We start from the raw sequence: 16,595 nt of genomic DNA, 5'->3' as shown, positions 1-16,595 counted from the left end.
CTGGAACTGTATGTCCTCGTACAGGCTGTCAGAGCTGGCAAATCCTGTAACCCACCTGCCCTAAACTGCAAGCTAGCATCCTTGATTGGGGCCCCAACTCAAGAGGAGAGAGTGCCATCTGCTGAAGTGCACAGTCCAGTTTTCTTCCCTTTTTGATCTCTAACCCTCACGCCGAGCAAGATTAACTGTCCTCCTAGTACTTGAACCAGAAAGGTCAAAGCATAATGTTGCTTGGCTATGGAAAACTGAATAGCACAGCCTGCACAAATATCAGCAGAAATGAACTGTGTGTTTTTAGTATTGTTTTATTACTTTTTTTTTTTCCCCCTCAAGCTTATTACTCTACAGAAATGTTATTTTATTTTGGTTTATCTAGAAGAGTGGGTTAGAGCACCTGTTAGAGAACACTTCAGTTTGTTCTTAGTAGGTACACAAAGAGAAAATAATATATCCATGCATGAAAATCACTTTATGCTGAGATTGCATTTGGGAGCACCTTGGGAAATCACTTCTAGTGACGAGGTCTATTACTTGAAAATCCAAGAATATGCATAAAATTACTTTGTTAGTCATTATGTTCTGTTTCCCTCATCTCTGTCACTCTCCTCTTTCTCAAACTGCCCAACCTAAACAGTACAACTTCAAACTCTAGTGAGAAAATGTGTACATCTTTCACTTCCCTCAGTGCTAAGATTAATACTGTGCTGTCAGCACGTTGCCTACCTACCTAGGCTGGTCCAGCCATTCCAGCAACAGAGGAATAATTGCCTTTAGGGTTTTTTCCAATACTTTCAAAAGACAACTGATGCCAACTACTCCTCTGAGAGCTGTTTACTGCCTTGGTTTCAGGTCCCAGTGCATGCAACAGAGCTGCAAGCATACACCAGTCTTACAGAAAGAGTAGTCTCTTCCCTCTAAAACTATTCGTGCATCTTCTTAGCCAAAATCTTCTTAAAAATAAAAAAAAATAAACATAAAACACCACCACCAAATGCCTGTTGTTTCCTTCCTCTTTGTTACACAGCAGTCTCCCAAGGAAGAATCAGCGTCTGTGCTCATTTCGATTAATTTATCGTCTCAGTTTTTCCTCCCTTCTCCTATATTGACTTCCACGTTATGGAAAAAGCTTAATCATACGAATTGTCTCAACTGTTCACGATGTAAGTAAGCTTGTTTCTCAGAGCGGGGTGGCGCTGGCGGAAATCACAGCCCTCAGACCCCCGGCGCCAGGCGGGGCAGGGCGGGACGGCGGGGCAGCGCGAGGCTTTGGGCGTCGCGAGCCATCGCCTCAGGGTGGCAGGCTGTCCCTTCAGCCATGAGGGCGCTGGAAGCGTGGTCTTGATGTTTATAGACAAAGCAGAACTAAATGGGACTTTTTCCTGGTTTGAGAAAGTTGTGGCCTGAGAGAATGACCGGTGTGATCCTGAGGGATGGATCCAGGAGGGCTCGCAAGCCATGGGTATCACGCCTGGTCTGTGAGAAGAGCTGCAACGAGGAACCTTTCAGCCATTATCGCTTTGAAAAGGCTCAGCATGTGATGCTTTTCCTTGCTGGATGCTATACAAAGTGCTCTTGGGAGATGGCAAAGAAAAGGTGCCTACTTATTTAGATTGATATTTATCATGAGGATAAACAGGAAGGGGAGAAATGGGCATGGCCAACATGAGGACACAGCTATAAGGAGAAGCAGCTGCTGGAGAAGACTTAATCAAGGCAATAAAACATGTCTTGGTGCTGTTAGCACCTAGGGAGAAGGTGGAGATTCTGCTCTGATTTCATGTGCTAAGGAAGGAAAAGAGAAAGCTGTTGGTGGAGATGACTGCAGAGTGAGCTTGTGCTCAGTACTTTCCTACGGAATCCTTGTTTATGGAGCTACTGAAGGTAAGGGGAAATGCTTGATGTTAAGCGTATGTGAAAGAGGGGGTTGTTGCCTCGCAGCACTGTTGCCAGGTTATTAATGTGTCTGGTTAATTTTGCAATTTTGAGTATTAACAGTTTATTAACAGCAATGAGGTAAGGAAAATCAGGAAATTAGTTCAGTCCTGTTGCTAGCTTATTACAGGCAGAAGCTTAGTACAGGAGAAGAACACCTTTGGAATCTTGCAAAGCTCAGTCTGTTGCGTTTATTGTTGGTGAGATTCCTTTTGTTTTGTGTTGTCTGTTCTCTGTAGGATTAAGCATGATTAACTTTCTTAGTAGCTTATTTTAAAATTAAAGAGTGTGAACACCTGTTCTTTCTCAGATAATAGTAACAATGAGAAACAATTTTATACTTAACCATATTTCTTCATTTAATTTAAAACTGAATGTAACTAAATTCCAAACCAACCTTACAGTTGTTATGTAAAAGTACTAGAATTCTGCTCTGTGTGGCCCAAATAGGTAACATACTGAAGCAGATGTATTTACTGTGACTCAATTCTGTCGTCCTTATTCAAAGTAATGGTATAATGTTAAATGTGAAACATGTTTTAAAGAAAAGTAAATAACGTAACTTTCTAAGTGGGGTTTTTTCTTGTTATGTGAGATAATCTTTGCCAAGGTGTAAATCGCCAGCATTTTGTTGACAACTCCTAAAGCACAACACGTGCAGTCAGCTCCTGTTTTTAACAATTTTTATTTTAACATTGACTGATCCTGTGATTGAAGAATCATGCATTGCAAATTACAAAAAAAAAAAGAAAAGAAAAAAATAAAAAATCATATTTTACAGGGAATTTTTAAACTAATGGAGAAAGTGGGTCAGTCGTACAAACAAAAGAAAACATGGGATTTACATGTGCTGTGCAGTGGAGTAAAATTTTGATGTAATCTAGTCCTGCCTAAAAATAAAAGAATTACTTGTTACTGTTCATCGATTATTGGCTTAAACAGACTTTAAATGATTTGTACAAAAGGAGGGATGCAACAGTATGAAGAATTTGGTTAGTCGTCATTGCAGAATTCTGAAGGTAGTGTTACAGAGTGAGTGTTGCAAAAATCTTCAAAAGAAAATAACAGAAAAAAATGTGCATTAAGTAGTTACTTAAGTTGTTGATTGTAATGAGGAGAATAATTTGTGTTAATTCCAGCAAACCTACAGCTTTCAGTCCCAACCCTGAAAGTTTTCCAGATATTTGAAAAATCAAATGATTCTTTATAGAACTTGGGAAAATGATGAATTTATATACTTGGGATTACAAAATCCTTCTTTTAATTAACTGGGTGGTGTTATTTTATGTACAAAACTCATATGTTTCTAGTATATCTGTAGTGGTGTAGCTGGTAAGAAACCAGTGAAGGGGGGACACAGTATGGATGTTGCAACCTCTTTTAGCAAGGATCTTGATAAAATCAAAATGAATCAATCTAATATATTTATCGAAATTATGGATTTTCTTTTGTTTACTTCTTTAAACAATAGTTGGTCATCACAGAACAGTTTTGATGCCCAGCTGACCCCTGAATTGCATTGTTAGGGAGCAAGACCAGGCAGTGTTCCTGCTGTGGCCTCAGATGTTTGGTTGGAAGACCATTGTTTCTGTTGCTTACAGACTTCATGTATGTGGTTTGTGTGGGCTGTTTTTGTTTCTGTTTTTATTTAGTCCCATGCTGGTCAAAAAAATTGAATATTTTGGTTTTTAAGTACCATGCTGCTGCATTCACCTCTTGTGCACTTACGATCTTTTATGTTTTAGCCTTTAAGCTCCGTATTGTCTGAAACATGCAAATATCAATGAAGTTCTGCTAGAAAGTATTTTGTGTATGTTTTGGCTCTGACAACTCATAATAATGCCTAAATCAGCTAAAGTTTAAGAATTCTAGATTCACTGAAGATCATTTATTCAAATATGTACTGTGTCAGTCATTCTTGTTCAGTGTTGTGAAACAATTTGTAATTTTAAAGCTTTATCCAGTCTTCCAGAGTTTAGGACTTGATTTCTATTCTGTTGTTTGATGACTTACATTAATGAGAAACACTCAAAATGTTATGCTTAAAGTAACTGTACAGAAATTAGAAGTTACTGGTGAACGAGGAGTTCAAACCTGGATCTTGAGCATCCAAGTAATTTACTTGAGCTACACCATGATATTTGATAGCTTATGAATAGTCAGGAACTATTTAATGAGCATATATGGTGCCTTCTCAGTTGCATTCTTAAACATAATTGCTTAGAATATAAACACAAGTCTTCTATTCCAGTACAAAAAAGACTGAATAATAGGACTTTGAGGTACATGGAAGTGTTTATAAATGATGTTTTCCTTGTAACGCATAAGCAGAGAATATAACTCATAAGCAGAGAATATAACTCATAAGCAGAGACTTCCACTTCATAGATGTGGATACTTTACACAATGTATACTTTACAGGCAAAGAAAGATAAGTGTTACCAAAGTTTGTAATGTTGTGTTTTGTTTTTGTTTTGTTCTTTTTGAGACAAAGACTTGCATTAATACTGTCCTGTATACTAATCTGCATGTAGTTTCACATTGGAAAGTGAAATTGACCATTTGCAGTATTTTTGTGTTTGCTGCCTCATCTCTTGATGTGTGTTGCTGACACCTGTGACAGGCTAGTATTTGCTAAAATAGGTAGTATGAATCTTTGCTGTCTCACTGCTGTATTTGCGTAACGAATGGTCAAGCAGCATGACTCAGAGGACAGTTTAAAAATCCATTTTGTCACACAAGTATTCATTTGAAAGCACTTTATTTCTTAAGGAAACTTCTGTGTCAGTTTTGTCAAAGTAGTTGACAGTCACTGAAGGAGAGTATAAGACTTCAAAGAGTTTAGATTTTTACAAATATATTCTAGAAATTCAAGTACTGTGCTTTGAATAACGGTTGATTTCAAAGGCTTCTAATTTAAGAGAAACCAAAGTATATCTTCATGTTGTAAAGCTGCTCTGATTGAGAAGAGAGACTTAAGCTTCTGATAGGTACTAAAACCAGCTCTGCTCAGCTTTGTTCTTTAGAATTATTTTCTATTTTTAAAAACTAGTGTTATTCTGCAGTTACCAGGGTAGGTTCTAGTTGTCTTTTGGAAACAGGTATCTTGTCTAGGATAAGAAGTTACTCTAGTTATATTAGCTGTACATGTATGTTTTTTTTAACTTTGGCTTTTCTTAGGTGTTACTTAAGTAGACTTAGTTTGTGCAACATAAAGGCATGGAAACAGTGAGGAAAACATCTGTCTTCAACAGTGATGTCTGAAAGTTGTTTTTTTCCTTGTCTTTCTTTTAAATTTTCATATGTTTCTATAGTACCTGATATAACTAAGATCCATGGTTTTATTTAGTTTACTAGCTTCTAATAAGAATCTGAATTGAAAAATTCCTATTGTAAATTTTAGGAGGGAAGTGATTGAAAATATTAAGGTTCTTGCTACACCACTTATGTTTATTACAGAATAAGTTGAATCATGAATTAAGGAGGGGAGATTTAGATTGGATGTCAGGAGGAAACTCCTTACTATGAGAGTGGTGAGATGCTGGAACAGGCCACCCAGAGAGGTTGTGGGTGCCCCGTCCCTGGAGATATTCAAGGCCAGACTGGATGGGACCCTGGGCAGCCTGGCATTAAATGGGGAGGTTGGTGGCCCTGCATGGGGTGGGGGGCGTTGGAGATTCATGATGCTTGAGGTCCCTTCCAGCCTGGGCCATTCTGTGTGATTCTGAATAGCAGGTGAAAATTGAGTTTGAGTATCTGGGGGGGGGGGGGAACAACTATGCAAACTAGCCTATAATCAGCATCTTTTTATCAACACTGTGGGACTTTGATTGTTTCTGCAAGTTAGAAGGACCAAATCTGTCATGAGAGCTATCTCTTTGCTGCTTATGAAGATAAGAGGATTGGGAACCACTGCAATGTAATATTTGAATGAATTAAGTGTTGTTGTGACTAGAAGAAATACTAGCATTAATTTGGCAGTCAAATATTATGTTAAGTATTGTCGTATCTTCAAATTGGATAACAGTGCATCTTTTACTTCCATGTCTAATTAGTGGCATCCTCTCTGCATACTGTGGCCACTGAAGTTTCCAACCCAGCTCACTTGCAGTTGTTGATCATCCTTCTTGTACTGCACTGTCATCTGACTGTCCTAATGTCTGGATTGTGACAGAGTAATTGCTTAGGATAATGCCCTATGTATGCTTTCCTGAATTTTTTTCCCTTCCCTGAGCTGTGATGCTAGTAAAAATATTGATATTCCTATCAACTGCTCATCTAAAATCCAAACAAAGAAATAATCCCACACACCAGTGCACAGAATAGAACACAAAATAGAAACAGACTTGGCTGATGCTTGTTGTCTGTGACTGATATTAGAGCAAAAAAGTATTTCAAGCAAAGTATTGGCAGCTACCCTTCTACAGGATGTGTCAGCCAGCTGCCACGTAGAGTTCTAACCTAGCAGCATGATTAAATATTGCACCTTCTCCTTTCACCAGCTGAGACTAAAATATTTTGTTCTCTGCTTAATGCTTGCTGCCTCAAACACTGTCCTTGCTGAAATAAATTCTCTCCAAATCATTCTTTTTCTTTTTGAAACATCTGGTATTTCTCATGATGAGTACACAGAAAATGAGCACATAGTTTATGCTCCTGTATGAGCTGCTTAGTGCAATAGAATGTCAGGCAGAGTCAATTCAACAGGTCTCACCCTATAGAAGAAGAGGAAAAGCTGCTCATTAACTCCTCAGATGTGTTCTTGTGAGCTGTGCAGTTGCTACTGATATGGGAATCAGAGACTATCCTGTACTTTGTATCATTTGATAGGACAAGAGGAAGTGGCCTCAAGTTACACCAGAGGAGATTTAGATTGGATATTAGGGAGAACTTATTCTCAGAAAGAGTGCTGAGGCTTTGGAACATGTTGCCCAGGGAAGTGGTAGAGTCACCATCCCTGGAGGTGTTTAAGGAGAGGGTAAATATGGTACCTAGGGACATGGTTTGGTGAGCAATATTGGTGTTTGGTGGACGGCTGAATGAAACGATCTTGGAGGTCTTTTCCAACCATAACTCTTGTGTGATTCCAGTTTGTTTCTCACCTGATCTGAAACCTGTTGGATGATGTCTACAATGCTGAAGAAAATTAAATTTATTTGAAGATGCTTTTTCAGTAATTTAACTTTCTTTCTCTCTTTCAGGGAGAGAGTTAGAAGAGGTGGAAATGTAGCCTTAGAATTGGTTAGTTTGTGATGTACTGTTTGTAACGTGTAGTAAGAGAAGCTTAGTTTAGTTACCAGATGTGAAGTTGACTGAAGTAGTACTGTCTCAGTAGCTACTTACTTACTTTGAGCCTCTCAAGTGTCTTGTTACGTGAAATATCATGTGGAGGAGTGATGAAGAGGCTGAAAATAGAGCTGCAAGTTTAAAATACAAATGGACAATGATTCAAAACCTTGGAGGAAAATGCTGTAATGCTACCTGGAGATAGGAATTTGTCTATTTTAAAATATTGGCTCTTCTATTTTTAGCTCTGTATTTCTCTCATCCACTCACAATGAGAGGAGAATGCACAATGCTACTGCTAACATGCATCTGTGTAAGAACAAATAGGATAAATGTTACACCAAGATGAGTCCAATACTAAAAAAAAAAAAAAAAAAAAAAAAAAATATACAAGGGAGTGCTAGGACTGTTCTTTAAAAAAAAAAAAAAAAAAACAATCTGTCAACTGTCAAAAAATCACAGGTATGTATTGCATTTCTGGTTGAGTCTAGCTGAGTATAACTGAAGTTCAGTTATGTTCTCTGCATTTGCGTGCTGTAAAATATCCAAGCTCTTTCTTTAAATCTGGTACTGTTAGGAGCAATCCTTCTAGCTCCAAAGGTTGAGCTGCAGAGTCCTGTCGTCTGGAACTGTGAAAAGTACATGCCATCTGGCTTGGCATATTGATTGGCTGTGGAGAGGCTACTCTTCAATTATAATATGATAAATTGAGAAGGCTGTTGTGGAAGAACTGTTTGTTGTTCGTAGAGAATTAGGTCTTGATACATGCTCCAGCACCTGCTAGATGTTGGGTTATTGCTAAAAGTACCTGCTATATGCATGCATCCATACTGATGTCTACATTTTGCCTCTGTCTATGACTTAGTTTATTAGTTGTTGTTTTTTTCCTTTTTTTTCTTTAAAGAAGAAGAATTGGCATCTACTTTGGGTTTTCTCGGTGTTTTTCAACCACCAGCATCATAATATGGAGATAACTGTTCATCAGAGAGCAGGCTTCTAAACTTTATGTGCAATTTTTGGCTGTAAGTAGGCTGAAGTGGGTAGATGTTACAGTTTTGCATCTAACATGTGCTTAAGATGTCCATATCTTAAAGAAAAGAAGCATCTGCTTCTTACTTGCTTCTGCCTAAAGGCGGATAATTTATGATAAATTATCTAAGCCATAATCAAATGTATTCCCAGGTAACTGTATTGCTTGTCATGAAAACAAGGGCTCATCAGTAAATCAAAGATGTGAACAAATAATAAATCTTAATCAAAATTGTTCCAGCAAAGATGGAGGAAAATGACTTGCAGTTTCACTTTTATGACTAAGATCAGATCTTAAAGCTCTCTGGTGCACAAGTAGTAGTTAGCAGAATTAAATATGAATGACAGTGATTCTATAGTTATACAGACTGCTGTCAGTCCTCTGGAAAATAATGGTGCTTTTGAATTTTGCCATTTCTTACCTGCTAGAAGTTGAGTGTTGTGTACTGAAGTACTTTTCAGGATAAAGGAGAAAACGTTCAGTGCATCAATGAGTAGACTCATGGTTTTAGTGTTGTGGTTGGTTGCTGGGAAAGCTGCTCCCCAAGGGAGTTTTGAGAGCTCCATTTATCTGAATAGCTGGTGGACATTCTTAAAATGTGAGCAAAATGTGATTTTTCTTGGGTTAGAACTATTGAAAGCAGAAAACTAAATTGTTTTTCTTTTCCAGGACTTTGATTATATTAAGTAAATCCGTGATTATTCTTGCAAGTCTTCTGGTTGTTTAAACACAACATGCTCTACTTCTTAGAAAATTTAAGTGTTTAACCTTCACATATATACACTGTTATTCCAAAAAAAGATTTCTTTAAATAGTTAATTTCAATGTTATCTCAATGTTATTTTTTTCTAAAATGTAATTTAGTGTTTGCAATATTTCATTTTTTCATATTTTAAAAAATGTATTAGCTATTAGAATATTTTGGGGAAAATATAAGTTGTAGAGAGAAGAATGAAACAAAACTGTCTCTTTTTCTAAGGAAAGTGACTGGAAACTAATGGTACAAGGCAATTGAAGTATAATTCTTAATCTTTTAACACTATGATCCTTTCAGTAGAAACTTACTCAGAAAACAGTATTACATTAAAAAATATATTGCTTAAAAAGTGATTTATTTAGAGCACCCAACAGTGGTGTTTTTTTTTTTTTTTTTTTTTTCCTAATAGCTCTCCCCAGTATTTTTCCTTCTGAGTGAACAAGTACATGTGCTGGGGGCTGGTCTAGATATGCCAGATTGTGTCTCTAGGAAATCAAAATAAGTAATTGTAAGACAGTTGCAAGGCTGTCAATAGCAAAACACAATGGATGAAGCTATATCTTTTATCAATGATTTACGTATTATGTCATCATTAAGACAGGCCAAAAGAATCTTACCTGATTTTTGTCTGGCACAAATTTCTTAATTGGTTACAGACAGGTGTATGGCACCCTTGACAGGGCATGTCTGAAATGCCTTTGTGTTTGAATTCCTTCAGAATTAAGCAGAGGTTCAGGCACGGTATTCATCTGGAAGATATTCATTCCTTCCTTATGCTCACTTCCTTCCAAGTCAGTTAATTCTATGGGAAGGAGCGATGTCAGTGATTTATGTACTGGCTGCACATGGGAAAGAGTACTTGTGCTGTGATAGTCATTGAAAGCACAGGACGGTTTTTACCCCAGGACATTTGCAGCATCTTCAGTGCACTCTGATGCTATTTCAGCACTTTGTGTGTGTGTAAATGTCATCTGGTTGGACAGTTAATATTTCATCTTTCATCAGTATTTATCCAAATTATTTTTAAATTTGTCACGTTTAACATTTTATTTATGGAATACCAATTCCTGATTAGTTCCCTCTTAGCACAAGATGAATAATATTTCCAAGTCTGTCACAGTTAAAATTTTATAAGGAATTCTTTATACGTTTCTTTATCTACTCCACAACCTAAGAGTTGATTGCAGATTTCTTTTGTCTGTTTTCTTCTGCCTGCTAAACTTACTATGTCATAAGTCAGTATACTCGCTGAGCTCCAGTCACCGTCTGGTGCCTTATGGAATTCTGGCAGCCAGTATTTCTGGTGCTTTGCATTTTTTTCTCTTGTTTTCTATGTAATTCAGAAGTGATTCGTAAGATCCTAATGTGGCTGATGTGTATCAAAGTCCCTCTGGGATCTAAAGCTCATTTTAGAAAGTACACTTATCTAGATGTAAAGGATTTTTGCAAATTATTTACTGTTCTTTACAAATGTAGTCATTTGCATTTCTGTTATCATTCTAATCAGTAGAATATTGCCCAGGATGCCTTAGAATAATAAGAATACTTATTAACTACTTAAGGTGGGCCGTGCTTTCCTGTCTGATCCCGCAGAATGGATCGTCAAAGTCATCAGTGTGAAGAATGTGAATCACGGTCAACTGGTCACGCGTCCTTTGCTTTTTCCTTGTTTCTAAAGTAATGAAAAAATGTTCATCTTAAAACTTGCTGCTTACTTCAGTACTTTGTGGATTGTTTCTTGACATGTTGGATTTCTCTCTACATACATTTTTGAGATTTACTGTAATTTACTATGATTTCAGAAATTCAGCTGCAGTCTTAAGTCCTGTAAGTCCTCTTCTCTTCATTTTCCTATATAGCTGTTTGTAAATATTTCCTTTTTGAAACCAGGAGGATTACTTGGACCTCTAACATGTTGCTTCATGGTTTTGCTGTTCATCTCTGACACATTCTAACTCTTTCAAACTATTTTTCTTCAACTTTTTCTCTCATGCTTTTGAAGTAGAGAACAACTCTTCATATCTTGACTGATCTTCCAGGGAATGGTTTCTTTTAACATTAAAAGAGAGAGATTTCCTGTTGTTGGCATATAAATATGTAAATAGGTCATAAATAATGCTTCACTCAGGCTTATTGAGTACAGAGGCTTCCCTCCTCATCTTTTTTGGGGGTATACCTCGCAGTTTCTGTGGAGGAAACTGCAAATGAAAAGTTGTACCTTCAAAGATAAACTGAAGCATGATGGGGATGGGTGACTAAGTGCAGTACTTCATCCCCATTTCAAGAGTCATGCGTTGTAGAAAGGAATTTTCAGTGTGTAACAATCCTTCCTCTCTCAAAAAAGAACAAAAAACAACACACCTTTCACATAACTTGATTAAAGTTCATCTTTAAGATGTATCATTTAGTGCAAAGAAAAGAATATGTCATCCAAGCGAATGAGATACTTTTTCCTTCTCTGAATTAGAATTTTGTATTTTGTAGTTCACTTTGGTTTTCTTGGTTTTTTTTTGTTTGTTTTTTTTTTCCAGTTACAGTCAGAAGACAAAACATACCTTAGGAAGCAGTCACTAAAACTAAATAGATGTTGGCTACATGTACCTGTTATAAATAGGCTTGAGACTTTTTGCTATGTTGAGGTTAGTGTGCAGTTTCAGAAAATAAAATAAAATTGAAGTATATTGCAGACAGCATGATAACGATGTCATTTTTATAATGAAACACACATTTCAATCTAGAAGAGCCAAAAAGTTGAGGTTTCTTGACTTTATTCTGCTGGGATGTGAGCAGTCTTGATAAAGTCCAAAAGAAGACACTGGAGGGATGTGTTAGGAATTGTTACAGTATTTGTACAAATACTAATATGCAGCAGGTCTGCACTATATAGAAATGGTAAAGCACAGAACCAAGCACAGAACTGCTTCCATGTTGGAAGCAGTATGGTATCACTAATGGGTGTCTGCTTCTCAACTAATGGACAGTGACAAGAGGTAGGCTTGGGGGAATAATGGGAAGTGCCGTATGTAGTGTGTTTACAGTGGAATATGACAAAATATTCATCAGCTTCAGTCCCACAGTCTTGGATTGGCAAGAGACAAGACTAATGCTTTTGAATATTTTTCAGAGCAGATTCTCAAAAGTGCTCTGGATTTCCATCTTACAACTTGAACAATATAGTAGTCTTCATCTTTCAAGTATGCTTTGCAATTCAGTTGTATCTACTGCATGTACTGATTCTGTGTCTTAAATGATATAAGAGGCTTTTGAGGACTAAACTGAGAACAAACTATGATTATTTAATAATTTATTTTCTGGCTAGGTTGAAGTGGTTTCTATTTTAATTTTTGTCAATAGCTACGTGAAATGCAGAAGTAGAATTAATGTGTTGGATAGCAAATGGATTGCATTAGCTTTTAACTTTCTTAACGTGTTCTGTACTTGAGTTGCATAGCAATGACTGTCCATGCAGTAAGAAATGACTGTTTTGGCCTTAGCAATGCAATTTTCTAAGAATATCTTTTAAATTTTTTATTACATATCAAACATACTAATTTCACCAAATGTGGTATCTTTTATCTAGAAATTCAGACAAGGGGGTAGGAGGAGGGTGATATTTAAAAGCGGGTGAACTTCTCTTTGAATGGAAGGATTGCAAAGAATCAGTGGAATTATATTGGATGACAGACATCTGATCACTGTTTGGGGGAAAAATCACATCAAAAAATGCCAGTGTTCTTTCGGGAGATTACTAGAGCTCTGAATTTCTGGGATCTTGGGGTTCTTTAGAAGGAGCATGGCCAGCAGGTCAAGGGAGGTGATCCTCTCCCTCTACTCTGCCCTGGTCAGGCCTCACCTGGAGTACTGTATCCAGTTCTGGGCTCCCCAGTACACAGAAGACAGGGGTCTCCTGGAAAGAGTCCAGGGGAGGGACACAAAGATGATAAAGCTTCCCTGTGAGGGAAGCTGAGCAAACTGGGTCTTTTAGCCTTGAGGGAAGACGAGTCAGAAGGAGTCTGATTAATGTTTATAAATATCTCAAGTGTGGGAGTCAAAGAGACATGGCCAACCTGTTTTCAGCGGTCTGTGGGGACAGGAAAAAACTTGAGCATAGGAAGTTCTGCACCAATATGTGAAGGAACTTCTTCACAGTAAGATTGATGGAGCAATGGAACAGGCTGCCCAGGGAGGCTGTGGATTCTGCTTATCTAGAGATATTCAATGCCTGCCTGTGCAGCCTGCTTTAGGGGGCCTGCTTTGCAGGGGGTTTGGACTCAATAATCTCTGCAGGTCACTTCCCTCCCCTACAATTCTGTGATTCTGTGAATCTAACTCATGAAAATGAACAATGTTTATATAGTGACTTCTAGTACTTCTAGTTAACTTTGCTCTATAGAGCAAAGCATAACAAGAAATGATACCTTGAAACTGAACTCTGCCAAATAAAATCCAAAATCACATGCAGTTGATTACTAATGAGGATTACAATCAGTTGGAACTAAGCAGTTATGAAGAAGTAGAACTAGCATTTACAATTCAGCTCATATTTAGGTACTTAGCAATGTGAATGTTGGGAAAGTTATCTGCACAAGAGGAGTGTTAAGCTATTTATATATATAGTTATTGTGTGCTTGGGAGCTTTCTGGGTTGTCTATACCCAGATTACTTAGTTATAAAAGTATGCCAGTGTTACTCATAAATTTCTTGTCACACATCCTATTCAGCAGCTCAAGAGGTAAAAACAACTCAGACTTGAGGAGTGAAGTTTACAGCAGTGATGGAACCTTATTTCCTACAGTGATCTCTGATTGTTTCCTGTCTGATTGAATTCGTTACAGGGGGCTGCCCAGAAGACAGAGAACAAGATATTCTATTCTTTCTATTGACTAGCAAAAATATATGCAGCTATGTGTGAATTAAGATGAAAGAAGTAAAATAATGAACTGTGGAGAAATAGAAAATCCTGTATTATTGGAGAAATAGATGGGTCATACTGTGAATCACAGCTTATATGTGGTAATAATAGCTATAGTATGCTTAAAATTTTGGAACCTATTGTATTTCCCATTTGGATGTAATTAAATACATACATCATTGTAACAAACCTCTCACAGCAGATTGTGAACTTTGGAAGTGGGGAAAGGAATTAATGGCAATGTATTTCATATTGGTGTTCCCTCTGTCTAGTGATTCAATTATTTTCCCATAAAGAATTTACGCTTTCTACACAAGAGATGTTGGTCAGCTTTTGAATAGACATTGCTGAAGGTGGAGTGAAAAATGATCTTCAAATACAATGAACTCAACAACAGCTATTACTTATCTTCTGATCTAAGAGACAGGCCTAATATCCTGTTTCAAAATAAGAGGTGGAAAAGAGCTTGGACACAGCTCAGTAGTAGTGCCGCAAGCCTATAATCACAAGCTATTACTAACGTAAGAAGAATTTAATATCAGATCATGGTGGTTCGTCAGGCTCATGGCTGAGGGAAGTGGTGATGAAAGACAAGCTGTCCTTAAAACACTTATCTGAGTGTAGGAACGTAGTAGTGAAAATCTAACCTTTTTTGCTTTTCAGTTTGAAGTTAAGTCCTCTAAAATGATCTACTTGAGCAGTTAGGAAATAGGCTTACAGAAGGTTTGTGTCTTAAAGTATTGCGAGCTAAGTCATGTATGACACGCAAAGAGGATTTTTTTGTGTCAAGTAATGCACTTTTGAGAAGAAGACACCAGTATCAATATATTCACAGAAGATCACAATTTTTCTCTTTACCATCATTTTTGAGACAAAGTCTTTGTGGTAATTTGGCAAAGGCAGAGATATAATACATATTTTATTCAGTTTGTTAAAAGTCTTTCACTTTTGTTTCAGAAACCTCTACTTGTTATTTCATATATATATATATATAATTTTTAAGCAGTTTTGTTTCATTTATACAAGGGAGGCTGGGGAAGGTGAGTTCCTGGTTTGGCATACTATAAAAATGTTCTACTGAAGTTACATTAAAAAAAAAAGTAAAATAAAAAGAAGTACAGTAGTAATACAGGCTTCACTTCTGCCAAATCTGTATAAGTCAGAAATCCAAAACTAGAACACTATGGGATTCCATATTGAAATTAACCTTTAAATTCTTTACAGCTTGTATTGACTCAGGTGTGTGACTTCTAAAGTGTTTATGTACATCCCTACCTTTGTGTGCTTAGATGAAATCTGGGTGTAAGAATTACAGGAAGAAATCGGCATCTGCTCTGTTTGGAGGGGCAGACAGAGGAGAACTAGCTTGTTTTTATTTAAACAAGTGTAACAAGCTTTTTGTTATGTTCTTGGGTGAAGGTGTTGTCAATTAGGCATTGCTGATGTTTATTGTGTAATAAATGTAGGCCTGTATTACAGGAGAAGCAGCTGGGCAATGATTTAAAATTAAAAAGTTTTTGCATACTGAGTGCCATTTAGTAAGTATTAAAAGCAGTTCTCAAAATGAACTTATCACAAACTGTGGAGGAAAAGTAGCTTAGAAACAGCAGTTTTGTTTATCTTTAGTATATTCCATAGCACAGTTGGTAAAGAAAGGACTCCTGCAGTAAATCAGACAACACAAGTCAGATTGCAACCCTGTAGAAAAAAGCAATTCCTGCTGACTGGGTCTGTCACCTGCTGAGGAACGAAGCTGAATACTGCTTGGATACCAGTGTTAAACTGGAGCAGTTCTCCAAGCTTCGTGGAATACATGTTGTGTATTCAGCATACATATTGCACTGAGAGCTAGCACCTGGTCAGTTTTAATTGAACAGGCTGAAAAATGCTATTACTATTAATAATGTATAGCTAGTGGTGGTGACTGTGTTGGAAAATAGTGCTTTGTAGCTGAGAATGTGCTCTATCAAACAGTGTTATGGTGCTCTTTGTATCTGTTGTAGTTTCCATGGAAATAATAGGAGGTATTACTTTTGGAGTGACACGTTTAGTTAAGTATTACCAGGAAGTTTTTCACTTTATTTGCAGATGCAGTGGCTGTTATTATCCACCTTTCTCATATAAGTAACTTCATATTGTAGCAATGTGCAGAAACATCTGTCATGCCCATCCTTTAATAAAAATGTAGATATTCCTTTTTTCCATCTCTAAATCAAGTTCTACAGATGTTGGCTACCAGATGATATTTCTTTGATCACAACTTGAGAACTAGGCTTTTTTACTATCTAAAGCTTTGAGCTCCTGAATTAAGCTAAGACTTGCTTTACTTCTGTAGTAGTAGTATTTGCTTCAAGGAAGTTTTTCTTGGTTTTTCTTTAATTCAGCATCTGGTAGGTTCAAAGTATAAGATATATTCTTCTAGGCCTGCTTCCAGTGGAAAACCTTGTTTTGCCTCATTTAAGTAGCTCACAGAACAGACAAGTGATGAATGTAAAGGACTTTGATTTGTTACTCTGCATGCTGTGAGTTCTTGTGCTTATAGCATCCTTTTGAATAATGATTGAAATGGGACAGTTACCATTCAGAGTTTATTGCACATCAGGGTAAAGCTATACTCTCTTTACTTCTCAATTATTCTCCTGTCAGAAAGAGAGTAAAGGGAGACAAGAAGAATGGTT

The 16,595-nt window shown here is 37.1% G+C and overlaps 1 protein-coding gene across 1 annotated transcript in view; it reads left to right on the top strand.

Moving 5' to 3' along the window:
• The first annotated feature begins 1,382 nt into the window (after positions 1-1,382).
• Positions 1,383-16,595, top strand: part of LOC116231249 (bifunctional heparan sulfate N-deacetylase/N-sulfotransferase 3) — a 283,982-nt gene continuing 268,769 nt past the window's right edge. Inside the window, exon 1 of the transcript XR_016466079.1 lies at positions 1,383-1,881. The gene's annotated coding sequence lies outside the window, so the exon portion shown is untranslated. The remainder of the gene's footprint in view (positions 1,882-16,595) is intronic.

Source organism: Phasianus colchicus, chromosome 4 (assembly GCF_987193195.1).
Source record: "Phasianus colchicus chromosome 4, bPhaCol1.hap1.1, whole genome shotgun sequence".
Lineage (NCBI taxonomy): Eukaryota > Metazoa > Chordata > Aves > Galliformes > Phasianidae > Phasianus > Phasianus colchicus.
This window is presented reverse-complemented; position numbering and strand designations above follow the sequence as displayed.